Source organism: Cavia porcellus, unplaced genomic scaffold (assembly GCF_034190915.1).
Source record: "Cavia porcellus strain 051 isolate PalLab524CR breed Dunkin Hartley unplaced genomic scaffold, mCavPor4.1 scaffold_6, whole genome shotgun sequence".
Lineage (NCBI taxonomy): Eukaryota > Metazoa > Chordata > Mammalia > Rodentia > Caviidae > Cavia > Cavia porcellus.
The window spans coordinates 73886118-73897454 of record NW_026947489.1 but is presented as its reverse complement, the minus strand read 5'-3'; the positions used below and the strand labels follow the sequence as shown (position 1 = coordinate 73897454).

General features: G+C 47.7%; 1 pseudogene; it reads right to left on the bottom strand.

Annotated features, from left to right (window-relative positions):
• Positions 1–5673: 5673 nt before the first annotated feature.
• LOC106027643 (transcription initiation factor TFIID subunit 12-like) lies at positions 5674–6406 on the bottom strand (annotated as a pseudogene).
• Between the last annotated feature and the right edge of the window lie 4931 nt (positions 6407–11337).

Genomic DNA, 11337 nt, shown 5'->3' with positions numbered 1-11337 from the left:
GGAAGTCAGGAAGCCACGGCAGGGCTTGTGAGGGGGTGAAGAGAAGTGTCAGGGCGTCTGTGTGTTCAGGCGCACAGTCTTTTGGATCCCTCCATAGTGGGAGCCATTCTCTTGCTAGCTCTTTCAGGCTTGAGAAGGTGAGCTCTATTATTAGCAGAGACACATTCTAGGGCTTAGGGTTTCAGTCCTAAAGCCGGTACAGGAATGCAAGGGCCCTAAAAACACGCCTATGTGCTACCGAGTGCTCACACATACTGAATGGAGCTCTCTGACTTGCAGACTTGTACGCACAAAATATAGCAGGAATAAGATGAGGGACAGACAGTTCACTTAAAAGAGCAGTGTCCCCTTGTTGAGAGTGACACACGCTACATATGTTGGCTTCTTGATGTTCTAGTCTGTGGTCTTTGGGGGGATCAAATGAGGGATCCTAGAAATTAATGAATTTTAAACCTCAACACAAAGCATCAAGGTTCTGGGGCACTGCAGAGCTGGGTGGGGGCGTGCAGGAAGACCTCACAATCTCAAGGCAGCTGGAAAATTTTAAACTGGGATCACCAGAAGGTTCCCTATTTGTGGAATCTGATTCCTCCTGCCTTCTACAGTGATAGGGAGGGTTTCACATCTTTTTTCCTCTCCTGAAAGAATTACTTCTTGGAGCTGCTTGTAAAACTCTTCTGTTTTTCCAGATATATTCACTCCTTCACCTGGATTTTGTTAAAACTTAACTAAATCTGACTAAACAGATCGTTGTATTTCCCTGAAGTGAGTGTTTCACCAGAGCTGAGATGGGTTTAAGCTACTCTGACAGCTGATGGATATTTTTCTAGGCAAATGAGAGCCTATAGTGCCCTTTGAATATGATATAGCACAGGCTGGTTAGAGGAGAATGTACAGGCCAGGTGTTTGGAGAACAGTTTGTTAAAGCCAATGAATTTTGCAAATGTGTTAGATGATGAAAGTTCTCAGCTTTCCCGTGGCAGTGGTCAGGGCTCTGTAACCAGAGGAGACCAGCCTGAGGGAACACTTTGTCTTCCGCCATTATGGCCAGTCTATTACTCCGTGTTATTGCTGGATGGTGAGCTGGGTGGGACATCATCTTATCAGTCCAGCAGAACAACTCTGGTTTTGAGTTTCTCTAGCTAGTGCTGGGCGAGCAGCTCATTCTTTTTTATCAATTTTTTTTTTGTCCTTTTCCTTTTTATCGGTACCAGGGATCGAACTCACGACTGCCTGCTTACAAGGCAGGCGCTTATGCCGCTGAGCTAAATCCCCAGCCCCGAGCAGCTCATTCTGATGAATTGATGATACTCATTGAGTGATTAACTGGATTCCTACTTTCCACCTCTCTTGCCTACGTACTCTGATCTTCAGAATCAGCTTCGGCTAAAAGACAAGTGTACTTGATATGATTATTTCTTTCTGCCCTTTTTTGCCCAGCACTGCTAGAAATTGAACCCATGGCCTCTTGCACACTAGGTGAGTACTCTGCCACTGAGCCACACCGCCAGCCCTTTAAAAGATTTTTTTGAGACATACTGTGTCTAGTTGTCCAGACTAGCCTAGAATTTGCAATCCTGCCTCAGCCTCCCAAGTAACTGATTACAAGTGTGTGCTATTGCAGCTGATTGGTACAGTCACTTTTGAGCTATCTTGTCTCTCCTTTTAAAATTTGGTTTGGATTTCCTTTTATAGCTTTTGATCTCTTATCACTGTCCTTTGAAAGAGCATGTTAAGAATTCCTAAGGTGCTGGCGATGGAGCTCGTGCACAAGTGGTAGAGTGCTTGCCTAGCATGTGGGAGGTCCTGGAGTCCAGAACTGAAAAATTATTTTTTGCTAAGTCCTGCCTCCTCCTTAACAAGCTCCAAATAAGAAAAAGCACTTGGAGAGACTGAACCCAACAGGGTTATAGACTGTAATCTCCAGGCAGAAGTAGGAGAAGGTGCAAGCAGGTAGAGGAGTACCCAGTAGGCCAGGTGATGTTGGTGTCACCAGAGATGTGTGGTGTTATGGCAGAAAAAAAATTATATATATATATATATATATATATATATATATATATATATATATGAGAGACAGGGTCTCATAGTGTGGTTCAGGCTGGCCTTGAACTCACTGCGTAGCCCAGGCTGGCCTTGCACTCACAAGCATCCTCCTGCCCCAGTCTCCCAAGGGCTGGGATTACTGGTGTGCGCCACCATGCTTGGCTATGGTTTTGCTTTTTGTGGACCACATTTTAATAGCCCACGGTAGCCAGTCTCCTATCCTTGTTCGATGTCTGAGGAGCAGTTGCACAGTTGGCCCCTCTGCCTGGTGTTTAACCCAGACCCCAGGCTTATCCACCTCTGGGCTGTCTCTTTCCATTTTCTATCATTATAGCTCCTTTCCTCTCTTTCCATCCATCTTCCAAGCTTCATCCTGGGGTCTGTCCCTGCTCCTTCTGCAGTGGGGTTTTGTAACTCAAGCCCTGTGTGGGCTTTGGGGGAGTCTGTGGCTGTCCAAAATTATATATTTTGTTCTTGCCCCCCACCCCCAAAGCCCTATCTTCTCCTCTGACGTTTGGCACTTTAGTAAATGGCAGCACTGTCACCCCCTGGTTGCCCGTGCTGGACACTTAGAAGTTCCCCACCCCTACCCTGTCACTTGGGCACTGAGAGCCCTACTCCCAAAGCAGCTGACCCGATTCCCTCCATGTGTTAGGAAGCGGGCACGCACGAGATCCTTGCTAGTGGGGCTCTAGATTTCCTTTCTAGTAAGTGTCCTGAAGCATCAGAGCCATTCATTTTTTCCAAGGTTTCAATTCAAAAAAAATTTCTCAGTTTACAGAAATGTTGCAGCCGTGCCATGGCATCTGTATCCCTTTGTTAGCATTCTGCTGATTGGTGCTCTCATAATCAAGTTGTTATTTTCTTTATTTCTGAGACATTTGGAAGACACAGACAATCATGCAAATCACCCCTGCGTACTGTAGTAAAGATCTTCCGAGAATAGACACATCCTCTGGCATGGGCAGTGTGTTAGCACATCTGAGAGTGAGAGCACATCAGACTTCTGACGCGTGGTCTACCACCGTCCCCGGGTTGTTCCTACATGCCCTAAAGGGCATGTAGGGCATTTGGCTGTGATAGCTCTTTAGTTTCTTTTCTTTTATTTAAACTTGTTTAGTATGTGTTTATAATACATAATAATTCTATTCTTCTTGGAGAATATATATATCTTGATTGTTTTTACTTCTCCCTTAAATCTTTTTAATCCAGAACTGTCCCCCTTTATTACCTATTTTCCACAGCACTGTTTTAGGAGCCCAGCCAGTGGCTTTGCAGATAACCCTACAGTCTATATTTTTTTTACAGTTCTAAAAGTGATATTTTTTTGTTGGCTTAGAAAAAGATATTTAGATAGGTCCATAAGATCAATTACTAGTTTCTCACACTGCTTGGTCGTTGGTGGACTTCAGCTGACCAGAACAAGTTGTAATGAACAATGCATTCAATATCAACACGTCTGTTTCATGCTGATTAAATTCTGGTGAATCGCGCTGGACACAGATGCTACCTTGGTGATGGACATTTATGTAACATGGCAGGAAGAGCCCAGGCAGTGAGGTTGCCGCCGGTTAGCCCGGTGGTCAGGCAGTATCCACCAGACCACTCATGGCATCTTCTCCCACAGTAATTAACATTGTGTAGGTGGTGTGTGGTACTCTTGAGACCAAGTGGTATCTTGCCCCGCATTAGATTATGGTTTGGATATGTGTACCCCCAAAGGCTCACTGTGCTGAAGGTTTGGCTGCTGATTAGTTTGGGCATTTGATCGGCTCGTGAGGGCTCTAACTTCAGTAAGGGAATTAATATACTAATGAAATGGAAATTTGTTTGCATTTTTGGGAGGTGGGGCTCAGCTGAAGGGAGTAGATCATAGGGGTGTGAGCTTGGGGACAACATCTGGGTCCCAGTTCCTTCATCTCTGGTTCTTCCCTCTCTCCACTTCCTTGGTGCCTTGAGGCACATATCATTCCTGTACCACAACCTTCTGCCAGGACGTTTCTGCCTTGGGTCCAGCTGACCGTGGGCAGAAAACCCTGAAAGTGAGAGCCGAAATCAACCCTTTTTTCAGAGTTGACTTATTCAGGTATTTTGTCACAGGAACAGAAAGCTAACACACCCAACAAGCTTTCATCCGGTACCTCTAGGGTTCTCAATTGATGATTTTCACTTAAATCTGTATATCAAGGGATGAAAATGATGATTTAAAAATCCTGTCATTTCTTTCATATTTATAGCTGGCATTCTTCTGTAAAGGTCTTTCTTCCCCTCCCTGCACTTTGGTTTTTGAGACTCGCTGGATACTAATGGACTTTTTAAAAAGCTGAAGTGTTGTGAACCCTTATTGTGCATTCTTTGTTTGATGCTCACAGTGTGCAGTTTAGCCCGTGAGAGAAGCAGCTCTTGTGTGCTTCTGGGGCCCCAGGGCTTTTTGAGCACTTCCTTGATTTCTGGCACCGGTGCTCCAGACCTTTGACTTTCCCTGCCTTAGCCTGGGAATCTGCCGTTTCCTCAGGCAATCCCAGGCTCTCACAGTGAGGAGTCACATTTCTCAGTCAGGATCCAGGAACTAGGTGTGCTCATTACAGCTGGATAGCATGTTCTTCAGTGATAGCAGAAACTTCATAGGGAGGGAACTTCACTGATGTCTCCATTTCAATTCGGCACCACAAATACTTCATCCCACATTTACTTCACCTTTTCTCCAGTAATCCTAATTCACAACAATTTTATTGTATTTTTGAATTTTTTTCATACTACAATACACAATAGTTTCAGAATTTTTAAACTGGTATGGGCCTCAGGGTTGGCTTCTTCCTATTAAAACCATTTGTTCACAGGTTTGGTTTAGTTCTGATATATTTTTTGTTGTTGTTGATTTTCTGTCTAGCTGATCTGTCTCTGACAATGAGGTATTGAGGCCTCCCGTTACAACTGTGTTATTGCTTATTTGATTGTCCATGTCTACCAATAATTATCCTATGTAGTTGGGTGCTCCTGTATTAGGTGCCTATATATCTATGATTGTTATGGCATCTGTGCTGTCTCCAGCTTTGTCACTGACCCTAATCAATCTGATATTATTCTTTGCTTTGTCTTTTGGGGTTGATTTCTCATGATCTCTTTCTATTTTTAAGATATCTTTCTTTTCATGATCACTAGCTACAATTCTGTCTTTTTTTTCAATCAGTAACTTCTTTATTCTGGGAAAGCAAATCAAATTCATATTCATATAAATGCTGATATCACAAAGTACAAGAAAAGGGGAAGGGAGGAGGACACAAAACCCTCTCCAAATCCTGCTAATACTGTCTCAGCCACCAAGATCATAATGCTTTGTCCCATATTCAATCACTTATAGTATAATAAACCACAAATAAAATTTCCCCTGGAAGATCTGCTCTTCTTTGAGAGGGCAGGTGAGAAGGGACCAGAAGTTGGAGTAGGAGGCTGTATTCTTTTGGCAGATCCTCTCAGTCATTGTAGATATTGCTGCACTAATAAAAAAACAATATGCTTCTCTGTAAAGCTTTACAACAGACAAACAAACAAGCAAACTCCAAGGATGAGATGGCTCCAGTGTTACCAAATACCTTGAGCAGGTCCATACCTTAACCTTCCCGTAGGTTATTTCTTGGTTGTTTTCCAGATCAGTGCCAGAAAGCACACTGCTTTTGTGCTTCTGTGGTGCAAGCTCTTTTGTAGGGCCAAATTCCTTTAGAGCTGAATCCTGAGATCCACATATTCCCCAGGTGCTGTAGGTGCAGCTGGACATCTTTTGCCACCAGGGTGCTGAACTTGGGATGCCAAGCAAGCTGGCTTTCCATGAAGTCATCACTGATCTGCAGCAGTGTCTCCACATCTTCATCCAGCTGCTCATTAGGATTCACTTCTCTTACCAAGTCCTGTAACTTCGTCTTGGCTAATACTCAATTGTTCTCAGGGCTGAGATGACCTCCTGTCCCAGGAGTCCCTGGTGTATTTACCACTATAGTGCTGTTGGCCATGGAGCCCCGTGGAGGGGTACTGGCTGGTTCTGGTTTAATGGATGAAAGACTGGAGAGGTTGGGAAGTGCTGAGGGGCCAAACTGGTTCATAATCTGCCGAGCTTTGAACTTCTGCTTGTGGAGCTTATCGAGATCCTGGCTTTTTGGAGCTGTGAAGACCAAGGCATCTGAGTGATGGAGAGTCCTGAGCCAAAGCTGAGTCAGAAGAATTTAGACAAGGACAGAGCCAGCCTAGGTGCCTGGAGCTTAGCAGGTGACAAGGAGAGGTGATGAAGTTGAACAGGTAGGCAGGGTTCACTCCATCCAGGTCCTTCTGCCTTCAAGTCTGAAATTCTGTCCTTTCCTTCATTCAATCTGTTGCATATACTTTCTTTCTTTCTTTCTTTTTTTTTTTTTTTTTTTGGTCTTTTTTGGTTTTTATCGGTACCAGGGATCGAACTCATGACTGCCTGCTTGCAAGGCAGGCACTTATGCCGCTGTGCTAAATCCCCAGCCCCTGTTGCATATACTTTCAATGGAGGTTTTAATCTCCTGGATCTCTGTTTGGATCTGTTTCATGGATGCCATCTCTCTCCTGTGTTGGGCATTTCTTGTTTCCATCTTTTTCTAAGCTCTTCTATTCCTTTAGTTCTGTCTTCTCTAATATCTTTGATTTTAAGCATCATTTCTTTTTGTACCTAAGAGACCATTTTCTCTGTAGCCCTTTCCACTTGTTTTTCACTTCTGTTGCTATCATTTCAGAAAGTTCCAGTGTTTGGCTTCCAACTTCACCCATCTCGTTGCGTTCCAGGCCTGTCCTGGGTGAGCTGGGGTCTGGACCACGCCCTTACTCTGCATCTTGCCATTCTCCACCTTCTCTTTTTTCTTCTGTTTTCTCTTCTATGTTGATACCCACAAACCTCCCATGACATATAGCTACCACTAGCATTGCGGCCTCTCCCAAGGAGGAAAGAAGATGCTCGTTCCTCAGGGATGTCCTCCAGATGTAGCTGGTTCTTTATAGCTGTCCCAGCAACCTACCTGCTCCTGGTGTTTACAGCTCTATGCTAATGTCCGTGTTGCATCCCAGAGATGTGCTGGATATGGAGCCGATTTTGGCTTCTGGATATGGGGGCTGGGACTGGTCGTCTGTCAGTGGAGCTCCCTGGAGTCCAACTGCTGGCTCCTCCATGCTGTTTCAGACACTTCCACATTACTGGCTTCGCAGATCACGTCACTCTCCAAGGGTATGTCTGTGTCTGCGCACAGGGCTGTTGTCCTAGGTCTTGGGGCTCCTGTTGGTCTTGGGGTTCCCGTTGGTCTTACACTCTTCTAGCTGGCCCTGCTGTCTGGGGTGTGGCAGAGTAAGCCAGTAGTGCAAACTCACTGTCTTCCAGCTGGCCCCACCATCTGGGATGTAATGGATGGACACAGAGCTCGAACTGACTGTCTTCCAGCCGCCCTGCCATCAGGGATGTGATTCCTATTCTTTTTTTGTTTTTTCCTCCCTGCCTTTCTTCTTCCCTTCTTCATCCCTCCCTTTCTTCTTTCCACAACAGTAACTACAATACTACCTATGTTTTTATTTTCCTTTCTTTCTTACTCAAAAGATAGCACAGCATAGAGTTGGCATCCATAGTACCCATTGTGGATTCAACCAACCATAGGTTGAAAATATTTGGAAAAACAAAAAGTATGCCTGAGCTGCACATGGGCAGAATTTCCCTTGTCACTCCCTAAACGAAGCAGTGTAACAACTGTTTGTGTAGCATTGCATTAGTTCGCTTAAGTAACTTCCAGATGATTGAAAGTAGATAGAAGGATGTGCAGGGTTCTGTGCAAACACTGTACCATCCAACACGAGAGATTTGAGTGTCTGCAGATTCTGGCTCCTGAGGAGAGTCCGGGAGTCAGCCCTGTGTAGATCCCAGGAAGGAGCTGCAGTCTTTGGCCTGCTGGTTTGTTACCCTGCTGTTGCTATAGCAAGCACCTGAGGCAGATGCACTTAAAACAGGACAGGTCTGTTTCGGCGTCCAGCTTTGGATATTGTTGTCCATTGCTGCTTGGGCACATTGCTTTCGGGCCTTTGGTGAGGCAGCTTATCATGGTGGAGAAGCAAAAGGTCACTGACCGCACGGCACGGAGGTGAAGGAGATAGAGAGCCTGGGGTTTCCTATCCCCTTGGAGGCCGTGCCTTCCCGCCAGAACCGCCTCTTACAGGTTCTGCCACCTCCCAGTAGTGGCATGGGGTGGGGACCATGCTTTTGACACTTGGGGCTTTGGGAAACATCCCAAAGTCAGCACTTCCATCTTCTTTTCCTTCGTGTTTCTGGGACTCTGTCCCTGATGTACGTCTCTGTCGATGTCGCTCCCAGCCGGCAGGAAGGACACACGACAAAGTCTGGCAGTGGACAACCTTTTCTTTTATTTTCTCTCCGTACAGCCTGCCCTGGGATCGCTCCCAGCCGAAGCCTCCTCTGGTCCGCTCCCCGCGGCTCCTTCCGTGCTTCGCTCCGAAGCCTCTACCGGTCCGCTCTCCGCGGCTCCTTCCGGGCTTCTACTTCCCCCCAGGGGTGGCACCAGTATATATACGGATACAGTGTCCAATCATGTTAAAGTAAGCAAGGCAAGCTGATTGGCTTAACATATTATTGAGCGGGTTGTTTACGCGGTAAGCAGGAAACTAACGTGCTCGATGGGAGGGGTAATCTAACTCAGGCTTTACTCTTTACCACAGGCCGCATGATCGCTATATGCGGCGGCTCGGCAATGTGGTGGCTCCCAACATCTCCCCCTTTTTTATTTTAAATAAGTCTACGCATCGCAGCCCGTCCTGAATTGAGTGTAGAGGCCTGTGCCCTGATAGGAGGCCCACCAAGGGCTCTCGGCGTCGGCCCGGGTCGGCCGTCCCCGAGTCTGCCGAGGCCCCGAGGCCCTCGTCCTTTTTCCAGGGCCAGGAAGGAACCGGACGGAACCTGGATGCACACAGGCATACACTCATGTCGCTCCGCATGATCCCCCCAGGGCGACATTTGGTTTGGGCGGAACCTAGTAATTCAGCGGCTTTCGTGCGGTATGGGGTAGGGCCTGTCTTAGGTTGAGTCATGCTGGGGAGGCATGCTCTTACCCGTCATTGACTCATCTACCCTGCTATATCATAATTTTTTAGAGGAGGAGTGTGGGAAGCTCACCGTCCCTAGACTCGGTCGTAGGCTAGGCGAGCGAGCCATGCATATGCCTGAGGATCTTTTTGTCCATTTTGGGCTACCGCTATTTCTATTCATCTTGTTGGTTGGTCTGTGATGGATCTCCGGTAGGGCAGGTCTGATCTTCAGTCGAGGGCTTTGTTGCCCGTGTCAGTCTCTCCGGTACCCACAGTGGTTCTCGTCCCGGTTCCTGTGGGAAAACACAAACCGCGCCTCGGTTCCAGCTAACCACCGGATCCGGGCCCATCCATTGTCCTGTTAGGACATCTTTCCATTTAACCCACCCTTTATGGTTGGGGGAAGGGTTGCAGTGCTCCATAGCTGGGGAGCAATTATCATTATTTAAATTTAAAAAATTGTGTGTGAATAGTGCCATGGATAATCGTGCCTTTGGGGCCAGGCCTTGGCCTACTCCCCCTTTTTGTTTTTGTAAAATTTCTTTGAGGCTTCTATGAGCCCTCTCAATGATTCCTTGACCTTGGGGATTGTATGGGATACCATGTTTTTGCCTATATAGGCTGGTCCATTATCAGTTTTTGTCTGTGGAAACATGAACATATTTAAGAGTCCCAAATTCCTGTATATGTGTGATGTCCATCTGCCAAACATCACCAGGGATCAAACCTCGAGGGTTTACTCCCATCGGTATGGCAGGTTTGTATGTGGCACAGGAGTCACATAAACTGCACCAGGGAACTGAGTCTGATTATCAGCGTGTTGGCCTTCCCCCATAAGCATGTCTCTATTCCACCCCCGGTTCCCTCGGTTAGCGTTTCTTTCCGCCTGTTCGGCAGCGAACTCGGCGTACCAGGCTCGCCAATCCAGGTAACTACCCGAGGGCAGACACGCCTTTGCCAGCTGAATCCAGTCCGCGGGGGTGAGGGGCCCAGAAGACAGGTTCTCCAGCATGGCAATGGTGTAAGGCGCAGTCGGCCCAAAGGTTGTAACTGCATTTTTAAGTTCTCTAATCTGCTTTATCTCAAAAGGCTCCCATGCATTACGTCCCTGGCCCATAGCTACTTGTACAGGAAATATCCCGTAGGAGCCACTATCTATCCCAGGTGGTGGATGTACCTCATGAGACAAACGTCCCCCCTGCCAAAGCCGCCTGTAAAAATACCGACCCGCCGGCGGCGGAGCATAAGACGGCGGCCGTGATTGGGCGGAAAATGGGGGCCCGTGCATCACTTCCTGTTCTGGCGAAAGGGGAGGGAGCTCCCACGCGGCCGCCTCGTGGCGAGGGATCGCTTCCGGGAACAGCCCCCAAGGTGGGGCGGAAGGCTTCGCCTCCCTCTCGCGCCAGGGGGCGCTCAGGAGCTCTCTACTCCTCTGCAGACCAAGTTGAGCGGAGCGCAATTCGCGGCGCAACGCTGGGAAAGAACCCTGCGACTCCTTATCGAGCGGCCTATCCTCTTGGCATCTAGGCTCCTTGGTCTCATCGTTGTCTAAGCCTTCCTCGTTCTCGGAGTCAGACGACTCCGAGGCCTGAGCCCCGTCTTTCTCCTTTATATCTTTGTCTCCTTTGACGGACCCCTCCCGGGAGCTCCCTGACTGGGCCTGTTCGAATGCCCTACGCACTTTAATGAGCTCTTGAGAACCTTCCCTGCAACCACCCTCGCTCTTCAAGCATGCATATATCATTTCCCACAGTGGCCGAGCGAAGACCGAAGCCCCGCCCTCCCTTTCCGCTAGAGAAAGATCCCTGCCCAACTTCTCCCACGAGGGCAGGTTTAAGTGCCCTGTGGGCAAGAACCAGGGAGCGAAACTATCAATCTCCTCAAAAAAGCTCTCCAGCGTTTTGCGTCCCACCTTGAGGTCTCTGGACTTTTAAGAGCTTCCGGAGGACCTGTACCAAGGGCTGGGTGTCGTTACTCGGTACGTTACCCATATTTAATATGTTACTCACCGCGTGAGGCCCAAAAATCCGCCACTTACGCGTGAGCCTGAGGGGAGTCTAAAAACCCTGTAGGTGCGCGCCACCCAGGGCCCAGGTTTATCCCCTACTCACCTGTCTCGCAGTGCTGTATCAAGGAACGTTGTCCACTACCACGTCTCGGGGGTGATCAGTTGTTCCCCGTGCGGGCCACCAAATGTCGATG